Raw genomic sequence first — 15,006 nt, 5'->3', positions numbered from 1 at the left:
TTGAACTAACCTCGTTATCTCTAGCTTGCTTGCTAGCATATATATACCTGCCCCTGGAAATTTCCACTACATTCATCTGACGAAGTGGGTATTCACCCACGAAAGCTCATGATCCAAAACATCTGTTAGTCTATAAGGTGCCACAGGATTCCCTGCTGCTTATATTGTAATGCAATGGTTATAGAAACTATGCTGTTTACTCCTGTTGGATAAAGCAAAGCTGTTATGATTCTAAATGCCACAATTGCAGAATTACAACAGTCATATCTATTACCTAGATATCCTTGGTAATAGATCTTTTTCATTCACACACTTCCATTAGGAGAGCTCATCACCTTAGACAGTGAGGATGTTTTTGTCATTGTTGCCTAGATTTGCATGTTTTAACTGAGGCAAGTGAGCACTTTCTCTCCTTAGGATTAATGTCAATGTTATTGTGATCAATAGATCAAGTTACAAATCATTCATTTGTTTGAATTTTAATCCATCCATTTTTTTTTCAGTAACATAATATTAGCATAAAATGTTTTCATTTTTTGTAGGGGAGTGCACTGACTCTTCAACATCACTCTCATAACAATTTAGCCCTACTTCTTTCTAGATGTTTTGTTTCTTAGTTCATTATTGTTATATGCAATGGCTCTTTTTGACAGGGAAGAGGGGGGTGGCAGATTTAAAAAAAAACATTTATTTTCATTGTCAGATTATGTTTCTTTACCCTTTAGTTTTCCTTGGACTTAAATTCTATGAAGGTGAAAGGGAGCCTGTATCAATGAAAACGGTGTGGTCTTTATTGTGCGCATTACACAGACACACTCATGCTGCTTTGGTGTGAATGTTGCTTTAACTTTGCTAGCAGTGCTATTTTCAAGGGTTTAGAATTAAGCAATAAAAATTCTCTTGAAGGCAACGTGGCAAAAAGATCTCAGCCTGGAAACACTTGTTTAATAAAATGTTAAATTCTATAATATGGTCTAAATCTTATTAGGGAAAAATGAGTTAATATTTCTAATTGATTAGACACTTAGTACCTTTTTCTGGCAATGCTGTAAGTACAGGTTGGAGGTATTTAATATTCCAAAACCCAAGAAAATTTGCTAAGTGACAATAGAATAGTTACTTATCACATCCTTTAAAAAACTTGAGTCCTTTAAGAAAGAAAATTAATAATATTAAATTAAAATATTAGTCATAATGCTTATACTGCCTACATATAACAATAATAAATATCTTATTTTTATCAAATATAAATAATAATGTATCAACTATCACTGTTTATATTTTTGTAAAATAACAAAATTCAATCTTAATTTGTAAAATTGGAATAATTCCCTTTGGAATTAATAGGACAATTAGGTTTATATCTGTGTCTTTTGCTCCTTATACAAGATTAAAAAAATACAAAGAAACTACGGAGCCATAGTTGGATCCTAAATAACTGTATTTACTAATTACATAAAAATATGCAGGACCTACATACATACTACTGCCACTCTGACTGGTTTCAGGTGGCTTCTACAAATACAGAGCACAGTGAAACCCACTAGAGGGCTCACAGTCTATTTAAAAACCTAGGTCATGTAGCACATTTTAGGCTAAAACATATTTGCAAGAAAATATGTGGCTTGATCAGGGCCATAGTACGTCCTATGAGGTACTGAGCACCCTCATTTCTAGCTAAAGCCCCAAACACTTGAGTCATCTCTGGAGCTGCAAAGCTAGTTACAGGGGTGAAATTGTGCCCTAGCATGGGAAGGGACGTAGAAGGAGTAAAACATTGAATATCCCTTCAAGGCATTCCCTCCATTTTCCTGTACAGGTGGAGGCAGGGCTTCTTCCAGTGGAAGGAGCAGCAGGTCTTTCCTCTCATCATTGATGATTCCTGATATCTGTGAAAATAATAATGGAATCCCCTGAAGGAAAAGAGTCATATACACATAGACCTTATGCCTTCAGACTAGAATCTGGACCCCCTATATTTACAGTTCCCTAGCAACTGGGATCCATTGGGAACAACGTTATCAGAGACTCTTTTGCCAGATGCTGCCCCCAATACCTCTCTTGAAGGTGGATGATGAGGAGGTGGTGGATTTCCTCAGCACAAAGGGACCAGATTTACAACCATGTGGTGGGAGGGAGTGGAGAATAATGCATATCTCCAACCCAGACCTTCCTCCCAGTGCATGGATTCAGGGAGAGGCTCAAGTTCATCCAATTTCATTCCACAATTCAAGAAGGGCAAGAGCTGTGCACAGTTTCCACTGAGGGAACAATCAGGGGCAGGATTGGGTCCTTATAACCTCTAATAGGCAACCTCTTATTTAACAGTCAGAGAAGCTGTGCTCTATTTATATTGATCATCCCTCTGCCCTCCCTCAGCATACAACCTCTTTGAAAATCCTTCTTCTGCCTACATTGCCTATGTACTTTGGGCTTGCTGCCACTATACTCAGTTCTGAATCATGGCCCTACCAGTTTGGTCGTAGAAATGTAGGGCTGGAATGGACCTCAAAGGTCATCTAGTTCATGTCCCTGTGCCCCTGCCCCCATAAAATAATATGTATATCTCTGACAGGTTTGTCTTATCTGTTTTTAAAAAATACGTTTTTTAAGAAAACTTTCAGTAATGGAGATTCCACCACCTTTCTTGGCAGCCTATTCCAGTGTGTAACGATCATAATAGAAAGGTTTTCTGAATACCCAGCCTAATTAAGATGATTCTTTCTTGTCCTATCTTCGGTGGATATGGAGAACAATTGACCACTGTCCTCTTTATAACAGTCTTTAATATATTTGAAGACTATCAGATCTCCCCTCAGTCCCCTCCCCCCACCAAGATTAAACATACCCACTTTTTAAATCTTTCATCATAGGTCTAACTTTCTAGACCTTTTTATCATGTTTGTCGCTCTCCTCTTGACTCTCTCCAATTTGTCCACGTCGGTCTTAAAATGTGGCATTACTCTAGCTGAGATCTTCTCCATGCCTAATAGATCAGAACAATTACCTCCTATGTCTTGCATAGGACACTCCTTCTGTTAATATACCCTAGAGTGACATTAGCCTTTTTTGCACCTTGATCACATTGCTGGCTCATGTTCAATTTGTGATCCATTATAAACCTTAGCTCTTTTTCAACAGCACTATTGCCTAGTCCATTCACCATTTTGTAGCTGTGCATTTGATTTTTCCTTCTTAAGTGTAGTACCTTGCATTTATCCTTATTGAATTTCATCTTGTGGATTTCAGACTAATTCTCTAATTTATTAAGGTACTTTTGAATTCTAATCCTGTCCTCAAAAGGACAACCTCACCCAGTGTGGTGTAATCTGCAAATGTTATCTGTATACTTTCCACTCCATTATCCAAGTCATTAAAAAATTGACTAGTCTGGACCCAGGACAAACCTCATAGAGACTCCACTAGATATGTCCTCCTACTTTGCCAGAGAATCGTTGACAATGACATAACCGTATATATTGGTAAGTATTAACTAATACTTTAGCTAATTTAAGATAATATAAAATCCTTCATCATTCAGAGCTAAGTAGGAGAGCTAGATGCAAGACAGAAAACATTCATGAACATTTGTTTCTATTTCTCATTGAATTTACCAACCTACTCTCCTAAGTATCATGTGTTCAAATATAATATGCAAGCGTTGCAAAGGACACTGGTTTCATAGCTTAAAAATACCTCACACCAAGTATTATATTATATTTGAAAATAAAGTTGTTCTTTTTAAACTCAGCTTTTTGTGTTGCTGGAGTTGCTGGTAGTGAGTTATGCTGAATTGTATTACTGCACTTTATTTATGTTTGAGCATTAATTTTGTTATTTCAAACTACAGCAAGGGTGCATAGTGTGTTTAGACAGATGCTTTTTTGTATATATGTATGTATGTATAAATGACATTGACATTTCAGAGCCTACCTCTAGTACTGGTCATAATTTGTGATACCAGCCATATTGGACCTCAATAAGAATTGTTTTGTATCATTATATATTATTTCCCACACTCTGATGGGACACTTAGTATCCTTAACTGTCCTCAGCTTTTTTTCAAGCAAAAGGTAAAAGAATTAAAATATACAAATATGTATCCTGAGGCTTAGGGCAGAAGGCGGGGTCATTGTCAATCCATTACAACTTAGAACTTCAGAGAACAATATTTACAGGAAGTAATTTTGTCTTCTCTGAGGGCATCAGTAGAAATTGATTCTCAGTCTTGGAGACTTAAAAGCTACAGAGATGTCTTTCTACAGAAGAGTGAACATTAGCCAGAGGTTGTTACAAACAGGAGCTGTGAATTATAAAATTAAAGCAGCGACAGGGCGTAAAGGAGCTGTTATACTTCCTCCCATGAGACTAACTGTACAACATACTTGGGGGATGGTGTTATCTTTTCTCCAAATTCTAAAGCTCTAGGAGTTGCCACCTGACATGCAATGGAAGAACAAATTAAAGAGTGGAGCTCTATTGCAACACATGTGTTTAGAAGAGAATGGGAATAATATGCCTGTTTTCCCAGAAGACTTGTACTCATAATGAATCCCTGCTCTTTTGTCTCAAGCCTGAGGGTTGAGATTCAGAAGCTGAATAGCAAGCTAAGAATTTGGAACTGTCATATGACCATAATTCACTCCATATAACCCAAGGTGGTACACACAGTGTTTCAGTCTACAACTGTCAGTTCTTCTTTTTCTAAAATCACAACTTTGCAACATTCCTATAATTCAGTTGGGATGCCAGCAATATGGGCGCCCAACATCAAAAATTAACAGGGTTTCCCTGCTGATTTAGCAACCAGAAGAAAAAAATTAACATGAATTCAAGGGTGGCTGAACCCAGGAAGGTACAGTTTACACTTCTCTGTTGAAAGCAAGATGCAGAGTAGAACATGACTTTCGTCTCCTCTGTATATTTCAGGAAAAGTGTTTTAGACTAAATGCTGTTACTTGGTTATTCACCTCCACATATTGACAACTTTCTTTGCCATCCATGTCTTGAAACATTGACCCTTCTAGGTCAACTGTGAAACAGTTATTGGATTTCTTATCTCCCATGTCTTGGTGTGGATAACTCCTCTGGGTCAGTTTTAGGGGTGGTACCTGTCATATTCTCTACATGGCATGATGCCATGTTTGTTTGTGGGGTTTGGTATGCTGCAAAGGCAATATTCTGATGTTGAGAAGCAAATTCCAAGTCAATCTAAAAAGGTGACATTCAGCACCTTCGAAAATCAGGCCATTACCCTACAGTTCTGTCACAATTACAGGCTTAGCTACATCTTTTACACTTCCCCTACACCCATTCCACCTCTGCCCTGGTCTTTTGACAGTGCATCCACTTAGAGATTTCAAGCTTCCAAGCATCCACTTCTCTTGGGCAAACTAGGGCTTAGGCTTGCAGTCCCTCCATTCTTCACTGTGATTTCTGTAGCAGGTCTGACAGGGATCCATCAGCACCTGTTCTTAATTTTTCTTCAGGGACTACAACATTATATAGCAGTTACCAACCAGCCTTCACAAAGCATAATACATTTATTCTAGAGTAAAAGCAATATAGAGGAAACATACAAAACAAACCAATAAAACACTCTTATAAAACATGCTATAGGAAGCTTACTAGAGGTAACCTATCCTTCTTATGGTGCTGTAGTAATCCAGTCTTTCAACCCTTCCGCAGGTTGCTTTCCCTTGGACAGAAGGTCTTGTACATTTGCTGAGTCAAAAGAAGGGCCTCTATTAGTTTAATCTCAGCCTTTCAACACAAAGCACCTTCTTTTCTGATGGTTTCTGGAAAAACTCAGTCCAAGTCAGTATATGCAAACCTCCACGGGGGTAGTTCCTCTCGTGGACGCGTGTTACAGCAGAGAGATTCATTTAATCACCCTATTCCACCATTGCTTTTTAGTCCCCAGGAATGGGATAATCCTCCTCCAGAGAAAGTTGACACACAATCTCTGACCCACAATGATGCATAAACCATAAACTGAATAGAATATGGTTTTCCCAAAGATACTGTATGTGGTTGCAAGTCACAAGTGCTTCAAAATTAACTTCTTGACTGTTGCTTGCATTTATAAATGATATTGCCATTTTCCAAAATGTAGGTCTATATGCTGAAAAGGCTAAGTTGTAGCTAAATTCTCCAATGTTAGCTGACATAGACTACTCATTGTCTAGTTGATGAGTTGCAGCTTTAAAGATTTGTTTTCCATTATCGTTGAAAATTCAAAAGGGAAATAAAATTCATTTTTAGAATGTTTAAAAACCCTTCAGAATAAGATTCCTTACCTCATACCAAACATTTGAATGAAGAGTTCATCTCATAAAAGCAACAACTTTGAAAATTTTTTCATGAAACACAAACAACTATTGAATAGGTATACAGAAAAAAGAAGCAGCTTATACAAAGGTCACATTTTACACAGATTTTTTAGTGACGCCTACAATATCTGCAAGCATATCTGTTGGCATGCCACTTTTTTATGACCTCACAAATGCGCACACATCAGTATGTACAAGCCTGATCCTACATAGCATTAATCACATGAATAACTCACATGATTAAAGCTTACAGGATGGGGCCCCTAGGGTGTAATGTACTCACCTGGACAGGCAAACACCAGGTTCTGTATGTGCAAGAACTGATGCATCTGTGAATATCGCATGCAGATTAAAGCAACCTTTTGTAAATTTGTCCCTTAAAATCTATCCCAATTAAAAAAAAACAGATTTCAGAAATGATAATCAAAATGTCAGTTTTTGATATGTATGATGTTGTCAAGGTCTTTATTCCCACTTATGCACTTTAGCGTCCAGAAAGTGGGGATTCTGCAATGTACGTACCACTTCTAAACTTAATTCCTAGCTTAGATCTGATAACGCTGCCACCAACCAAAATATAGTGTTTGGTACACTTTCTGTCCCCCAAAACCTTCCCTGGGGACCAAGACCCAAACCCTTGGGTCTTAAAACAAAGAGGAATAAACCATTCCCCTCCCTTCTTCCCCCCACTTTCCCTTTCCCTGGGTTACCCCTGAGAGATACTGTGATTCAAACTCCTTGAATCGTTTAAACAGAGAGGAATTAACCTTCCCCCCCCTTCCTTTCCCCCCACCAATCCCTGGTGAGTTCAGACCCAATCCCCTTGGGTCTTACACAAGGAAAAAAAATCAATCAGGTTTTTAAAAAAGAAAGCTTTTAATTAAAGAAAGAAAAAGTAAAAATTATCTCTGTAAAATCAGATGGAAAATGTTTACAGGGTCTCAGCTTTACATAGACCAGAGGGACTCCCTCCCCCCTAGCCTAAGTATAAGTTACAGCAAACAGAGTAAAATATCCTTCCAGCAAAATACACATTTGCAAATAAAGAAAACAAACAAAAAGACTATTCCGCCTTTTTCTAGCTATTACTTACTATTTTGAACATGAGAGACTGTTTCAGAAAGATGGAGAAAACTAGTTGGTGTGCACGTCTGGCTCCTCTTAATCCCAAGAGAGAACAAAGGAAAACCCAAAAAGCACAAACAAAGACTTCCCTCCACCAAGATTTGAAAGTATCTTGTCCTCGATTGGTCCTTTGGTCAGGTGTCAGCCAGTTCACTAAGCTTGTTAACCCTTTACAGGTTAAAAGAGACATTAACCCCTTAAACTATCTGTTTATGACAGATGTGATATAAATTAAACAGTGCAGATGCTGTTCATCATATCCTCAGTATCAAAAAAAAAAAAAAAATGAGGGCCTGATATATTAGCTTCACCAGCAAGATGTCATGATGTTTGCAAATGGGCAGAGCTTTGAGAACTTGGATTAACTCAAACACTTTCGTATGTATAGTTTTGAAAAAACTTGTATAAAACTCAGGACAGGTTGAAATGTTTTCAAGGAAATTGAGTTTCCTGGATTCTAAAGTACTTTTACATACTTTTTCATGATTTGTTCAGTGTTAGTCTGTTATTGGAAGACACTTTCCAAACTGAATTAAACAAAGAAGGTCATTCACACAAGAAGAGTAAATACTATGCAAGTCAAAAGAAAAAGACCTCTTTGTGATTTTAAAATATAACAAAATAAATAAATAAATAAATAAAATAAATAAATAATAAAATAATATCAAAAATTCTGCCAAGGTAAAAATAAAGAATTTAAGAGTCAAACTCACTGTTCTTCAATCACTGAACTCCTAGATCTCAATTAATTTCAAATGAGTAAAACTTCAGTTGCTGGAATTGAAGTAGCATTAATCACAGTTTGGTCTTATTATATTGTTTTATTGAAAGGTCATTCTATAAATTATCTAAAAAGGGATACTAAGATGAGTCTTCAGCCAGTGCTTTAAAAATACATGAGTGGTATTCTCAAAAGTACGCTCAGCACTGGTATAAATCTGCTCGAATGGAGGTCAATGTGAACTACTGTCTGTCTATAAAGACTGGAAATGTGCATAAGTATATGCAACACCTCCAAGCCTGAATAACGGTACGAGCACCTTCTCATTCTAAACAATCTTACTGAGCTGGTACTACACCATCATCTGGGCAATCTAATTCCATTTACTCAGGTAATATAACTGCCAAATTATAGATGGAAACTCACCACCGGGGCCAAAGAAAGTAACGCACAGATTTCCAAAGATAAATAACTGTTTTCCCTCTTTTCTCTTTGAGAGGACTGAAAAACAACATAATCCTAACAAAGGCAAACTACATACTGTAAATATTAGACCTGGAACAGCAGAGTACCATAGGTCAAAAGGACTTGATGCAGGAGATAAACCTATAGACCCAAATTAAGTAAATTCTAAGGCTCACAGATGAGGAAGAAATGATATAGTGGCATTGAAGGAGGGAAGGATGTAGTCTTAATGCTGTTTTCTGTAAATCAATCATTTTTCTATTCTTGTCACAGTGAAAACACAAAATACTCAACTCAGAGAATGAAGAATCTTCATACAAGTCAGAAAGAACAGAAGGGAAGGGTGGGTAGGAGGAGGGCAATACAATTGGTTCACCTTCCCTTTTATTTCAGTACAAAATATATAATACATACGCTTAGATCAATTTATTCTCATATACCATGTGTCCTAAGGCTAGAATTCACCTTTTTTTTTTAAACAAGTTGATTATGGTGGTGTTGCAGATGTAACGCCCCAACTGTTAACATTAATCATATGGAGAGAACCTCTTTTCAGGCTGCTACCATGATTATACTTCAGACTGAAAAAGACTAAATACTAATGTAATGCTAGAAGGTGAAGTCAGAAAATTTTAACAAGTCTCTGATGTAGGACATCGAACCTTTGTGGGTCACGTGTTTGCTTCTAATATCAAGCCAAAAATAATGAATGCTGCAGTTGCTGGAACAATAATGCCATTTAGTGGATACTTTTTAGTAAAAAAAGGGAATTGATTTTCGCACACAAATAAGAAATAACAGTGCACTGTGGTAAGCATACAATTGAACTTAATGGAGTCTGTGATGAAATGTTATTTATTTATTCTTTCTTTTCACTGCATGCTAGATTTATAAAAGGGACAGGGTGTTCAAAATGAAAGCATACACTGGTATTATGGATATGTCCATGTTTCAATTAACCTACTGCTATCAAAATTGTGATTAAGCTATTTCAGGGATAAATGAAGCATTGTTTTTGCTGTAATTGATACTTAAAATTGATGAATTACATGTGTGTGTATGTTTATAATATTATAAAGGTGTATGCACAAGAGCTCAATTCAGAAATAAAAAAGCTTTTGAGCACAAGTAAATAGATGGCATTTGTCTTTTCCATCTCAAGACACAATATAGCCAAAATCTGATTTGTCATGGAATCCTTTCTATTGTGATCTAGATTCCAGCAGATCATACCCATTGTGCAAAAGTGGTACATGAGGTGGTACAAATTCTTTCTAACGCATGTCCAAACCCACATGATTCAGTCATCAGTATCAAAATCAGTTTGTTCTTGAAATATGCAATAGAAACTATTTTGAAGTCATAATCTTTCATGTCTGACCTGGCAATGACATATCCCTAAACGACAGGTGCAGAAGCTCAACAACTCTGAACAGATACATAAGTTTTCTGAAGACTCAAAACCTATGCCATACGCCACAATCAGTTCTCTGTCTGTCAAGGGACATTGTGCCCTTCCAAAATCTGTTATACTTACTGTGACCAGGGAGAAAGATTCAACCGTGCATCTTCTTGGGACTATCTTTAACCTTTTACATTGTCAAGTTGCTTCCATTCTCATTGGGGGGGGATCTCTGGGACTTTATATTGTAAATACAAATAATAAAAACAATGATTAATGTGCTAGACAAAGATTTCAGAATTCAGAAAGTTGCAGTTGCTTTAAAAATAAAAACCACCTGTTATTGAACAGGTGCCAAATTAATTTACATTCATTAGAACTTTGGTTAATGGGGCCTGATCATAAAGCAGCATCAAAAATCTACAGTTTCCTGGTATAAAATATGGGAGAACTAAATTATATTAGGCAATCAAGTAATAAAAAATTAATTTTTGTAAAAACAAAAACCAAACAAAACTACAGTCATTTAAAAATGAAAGGTAAGTTAACTTAGCAACAGCTGGAAGAGGGCACATAGCTACTGATATCCCAGTATTATGAGGAATTAGCGTATTAATCATCTGAGAAAATGTAATGATTAAAGGACCTCAGTTTGTCATCAAGATAGATGAATATTGATTCTCCACTAAATTGGCAGAGGAAATTATGACCTGTTGTTTATATCTGGAGAATTGAACCCATATATGTAGGGTATCACAAAAACAAAATTACAAAAGAGAACAGAATCAGGATGAAACACTTATATTAATTTTTATAATATTTTATATTACACAAGAAACCTGACAGATTTGCATGTATCACAGAAAACAAAAACAAAAACAAACAAACAAACAAAAAACACACATGCATTAATCCTATTTTGGAACTAGTTATGCAATATTAAAATACATTATGCAAATGGAAATAATTATGAATTACTTTTTTTATAATTTTCTTAATGCATTTATATTTTTAAAACAAACACTGAAACCATTAAAAAAGAACACAGGTAAATTCTCCTTATCCTAGAAATGAAAAATATTTATAATACACATTATTTCCAGAAAATGGATACATAACTCTCATGGCCTAGAGTCAGCTCACATGGGACTCAATCCTACAATGAGCTGAGCACCCTCAACTACCCTCTGCCATTAAAACCAGGTGAGTATGCTCAGCACCTCTGAGACCTCACAGTCTATTTGTGTTGAATAGTACATTATTTTGTAAGTAGCTCCATTGATTACAGTAGGCCAACTTGAAGAGTTAGGCATCAGAATCTTGAGGAGTTAGGCATCGGCTTTTTTCTTTTTATCCTCGGTCTCAGCTGGATATATAGAACCAAAATAAAAGTAATCTCTTTAACCACCCTTCATTCTGTTTTTGTGTGTTTTGCAGATAATGTTGTAACTCTCATTCTGGCTTTCACTTTGCTAGCTGAATGTTCAAAAATTTCTTTCAAAGTTGCTTGAAAACAACACACAAAAGAAAATTACTAAAATAAATTCCACTAGCTTTGAGAAAATTAGGCTACATCTATATTTCCATTGTCATACATATAATTGTATAATATCTAAAGCCCACCATAATAAATGTCATTAAACTATTACATTATAACACACAAAATAAATACCACAAGCCAAGACAAAGCTAGGCTAACTTTGTAATCCATTTGAATATATATGAAACATCTGATACTTTGAAGCATGCCATACCAAATACTATCAAATTAAAACTTCAGAAATAAAACAAATACATTTTAAAAATTTGCAGTGGTCCATGCAAAATTAGGGCTTTCATTAGTAGTGTACATATAAAGTATGTAATAATATTCATAGCATACAAATATACCATACACTACCATACCAAATACCACTAAACTACTACATGAATAAACAAGTCTCAAAAAGCCAATCTTAGTTCATCATCAGTTAAAGTGTATCTTTCATAATATTAGCAGCACTCAGGAAATAAATGTATGTTTGCTAATTTGATTTAGTAAGCTTATTTAAGAGAATACTTTAAAATAGATTGTAAATGCTTCTTTGCAAACAGTAAGATTTGCATGAGAATAATAAAAGTGTTTCTTGTCAAAGAGAGCAGGAGTTGCAGGATATCACTTGCAAAGTAATTCCAAAAGGAAATCGTAAGTGTTTGACCTTTGGATGAAAAACAACAACCACTATTTAAAGATAATTCATTATTTGCATTCTGTCATTGTCCAGACGCCCACAACTTTTTAAGTAGTACATCTGGGAGCTATCCAGCAAAAACTCATTCAGGGCAGGTCATCTTCCTTTTGTACCCATTCCACTTGAATTCTATCAGCCCTCCATCCTATTATTTCACCTGGGTTGCTGTTGGTCCCACCTCACATTCCATCAGGAGCCTGCACCATTGTTAGGATACTTCTACCCTCCCACATTTGAGGGCAAAGTGCAGAAGAAAAGGTGTTATCTCTTTCCTGTACCAGACATTAGGAGCCCCAAGCCCCAGCACCACTTTCTTAGAAGATGCTTTCTGCTAATCTATTTCTGGTTTATCTGAGCAATGTACACTGCATATTGAATGGATACCTGCACCGGATACCTGCCAAATTGGAACATCATGAATTTTACAGCCTCACCTACCTAACAGGTTCCTGGGCAACTGAGAAGATTATTCCCAACATGCTGCCCAGGCCAATCTGGCAGTGAGGGAAAAATTCTGCCCAGTCCCAAAACATGACTAGTGTGATGCCCTCAAAGCCCCCAAATCCTATCCTACTCTAAACCTAAGGGGGTGGGGAGGCTTTACTTCCCTGCACAGAATTATAAGGTTTATAAACCTTCCTTTTGGGGTGCAGAAGCCAAACTGGCTTAGGCTGCATCCTTCTGTCAAGCAATCAGCTACACAGAGCCCTCCAACTCACAAGGATACTGAATGACCATAAAGAAGGGTGAGGTAATATTCCTAAAGAGGCCAAGAATTTTCTTTACCTGCTGGCACAGACCAAGCATCTCCACTTCTGAAGCTGCACTGTGTGCATCTCAAAGTACAGCTTAATCTCACTATGTGAGAACCTGATAAGAGGAAGTGTAATTGTTTTGTCCATTCTCTCTGTACACCTGAAAAAAAACATCTTACCAGCAAACTAAAGGCCCCTTACTCATACTGAAATCAATGACACTGCAAGAAGAATAAGGTACTACTCAACGTGACTAAGGGCAGCAGACTCAGGTTGTAAATGATCTTTTGGAAAACTCTGGAACTTTATTTAATCTGTTAGGTTCACCATTGTTTGTGTAAATACTTTACTTCTTCTGGATGTTGAACTGCATTAATAGTTGTAATGGTTTTTTTTCCAAAGCACTCAACATCGACCAAACTCTGCTCCCACTGAAGTGAAAGAGTTTTACCTTGATTTCAGTGGAAGCAGAGTAAGACCAACTTGGTATGCTTTTGAACATCCTACCTATTAATACTAATGTGACTCATTTTCATCTGTCTATACACTTACGTGTAGCATAAATAAATATAAAAGTTAGAAAGAAAGTAAATCTTGCCCTATTGATTACATATAATCACATTCTCATCAACTTATTTCTATTCTCCAGTCTTCAAATTTCCAAAACATGAACGTATATAATTTGCATTTGTACCCACCCTCGAAAAAAGTCTGTATACAATTGTCAAATGTATTATCTTGACTTTCCAAATGCATAATATTGTATATGCAACCCACTTAGGAAAGAGATATTGCATGGGCACTGTGGTAACATGAATTATCCTAGCCTTTATTAGCTTAACTTAAGAATTTGTTTCTTATATATTTAAGAAAAAATGCATTTTTGTTGTAAGGCTTGACCATTTTCTTTCATATTTTTCTGATCAACACCAGCCAAATAGCTATCATGGGAAAGTGCAGATTCTTAGATTTTAGCATTTCAGCAGCCTACCAGGCTAAAGGCCTCTGAGCACTTTTTCTCTAATTGTTCCATATTTTTACCACCTAGCGTTTCCTTCCTGCAGTATATTTCTGAAATATATTTCCCTTTGTCTCGTATTTCTCCTTAAAGTCTTACAAGAGAGCAGTCTTCATAAAAGGCCATTGCCAGAAGGTGCTACACCTCCATCAGAGATATGACACTTTGATAAAGCATTGGAGCAATACATCATCAAAGAGCTGCATAGGATGATGTATTAGTGTAATACATCAAAACGCCATTGCGCATATGGGGTCTGATCCTGCTCCCACAGAAGTCTATAGAAAGATTCCCATTAACCACAGTGAAAGAAGGATTGGGACCATAATGTCCTGCAGCCCAAACATCTGAGATCTACTTCAAATTTTGTATTCCTATTGCTTTAAAAAAAAATCTAAGTTTTTACCTTTGGTATTTTAATTTGAGGGGTTTTTCGGGGTGCAGGGGAGTGAGTGAGTTGGGAGAGAGATACCAGGGGCATCAAACTTACATTTTTGTATTTGTTTTCTCCTGGAGAAATGTGCTTCATTGAAGAGGTAAGAGAGACTAGTATTAGAGTCCATATGGCTTCTATTATCTGATTCAGATTCTGTCAGGATAAGGACAAAAATAAGTCCTGATAACATAAAAAAAAAATTGATTTGGAAATGTCATTTCTACACAGAATAAACTGGGTTTGTTTTCTTTGAAATAATCAAATGTTACTTTATGTAAAAAGATCTTTCTTCATGGCTGTAAAAATGTAGCTGTAGAGATGACTAGAATCCTGAAGAAACATAGTTAACACTGATCTCTCTTGCCACTAGAAAATGATGAAAATAAATGTGTAGCCATAAGCCCAACCAAGCCTCTTACTTGAGGGAAAAAAACCACAAGGAATATAAATAAGAATCTCAGCCTTTTTCAAAAGTTTTAGCTATTTAACTTGTGAAAATACACTGGTAGATACAAACTGGT

The sequence above is a fragment of the Chelonoidis abingdonii genome, chromosome 5 (genome assembly GCF_003597395.2).
Source record: "Chelonoidis abingdonii isolate Lonesome George chromosome 5, CheloAbing_2.0, whole genome shotgun sequence".
NCBI classification, from domain to species: domain Eukaryota; kingdom Metazoa; phylum Chordata; order Testudines; family Testudinidae; genus Chelonoidis; species Chelonoidis abingdonii.
This window is presented reverse-complemented; position numbering follows the sequence as displayed.